Genomic DNA, 827 nt, shown 5'->3' on the forward strand with positions numbered 1-827 from the left:
CACAACCATGATAACAATACACAAACATAATGGTAGGCGAAAATCGTGAAACAGTTTCACAGAGAGAGAGAAAAAAGACATTCGTCTGGGATTTCATTATTTTCTTCTCTCGCTGTGAATGTTCCAGAATACGTAAAATATAACATACTCCATATCAATATTCCGATGCAGTTGCAACTTGACGAATCTTCAATCACATTATCGTTTTTATAGTCAGCAAGTAGAGCCATAGTTTTTAAATACGGTCTGTACGATGTTTTCAAAATATCTTTCGTGAGTTAAAGTTTCCAATTACCATGTAATTTTCTTTTCTAAACATTATATAAAACCGTACACTTCACCACAGCGTTTATAAAAATCACTTAAGTCTTAAAAGAAACCGAAATCAATCGATTAACGTTAACTAATAATCACTATAGACGTTATCAACAACAGAAATTGACATCAAATCATTCACACAGCACAGCAAGTTGACAAACATCACAGCAATTATCAACAGCAATAAAAACCGTCTTGCACACATCACAGCGTCCCAATGCAGGAAAAAAAAACAAATCGCTTTCCTACAAACGTTGCAAAAATCATCAACAGCAACAAAAAACGTGCACACATCGCAGAGGTTGAGGGCAGACTAGCTCGCCAACCCTTCCGCCGCACAGCCAAGGAGCGAGTGACCATCGGCGGCGAAACTGGACCTTATGGGAGAGATACATAAGGGCCACGATGTCCCCGAGCCAATCCCTCTTTCCTCCCCGTCCAGTAAACACACGTGTGAGGGAGGCTCTGGGCCGCGACAATGGCTGATATTAGAGAAAGCAGGTAAACTC

General features: G+C 40.3%; 1 protein-coding gene across 1 annotated transcript in view; it reads right to left on the reverse strand.

Annotated features, from left to right (window-relative positions):
* LOC119589299 (serine-rich adhesin for platelets-like) overlaps positions 1-827 on the reverse strand; it is a 6,087-nt gene that overhangs the window by 4,000 nt on the left and 1,260 nt on the right. The gene's annotated exons all lie outside the window — the stretch shown is intronic.

Source organism: Penaeus monodon, chromosome 25 (assembly GCF_015228065.2).
Source record: "Penaeus monodon isolate SGIC_2016 chromosome 25, NSTDA_Pmon_1, whole genome shotgun sequence".
Taxonomy (NCBI): Eukaryota; Metazoa; Arthropoda; class Malacostraca; order Decapoda; family Penaeidae; genus Penaeus; species Penaeus monodon.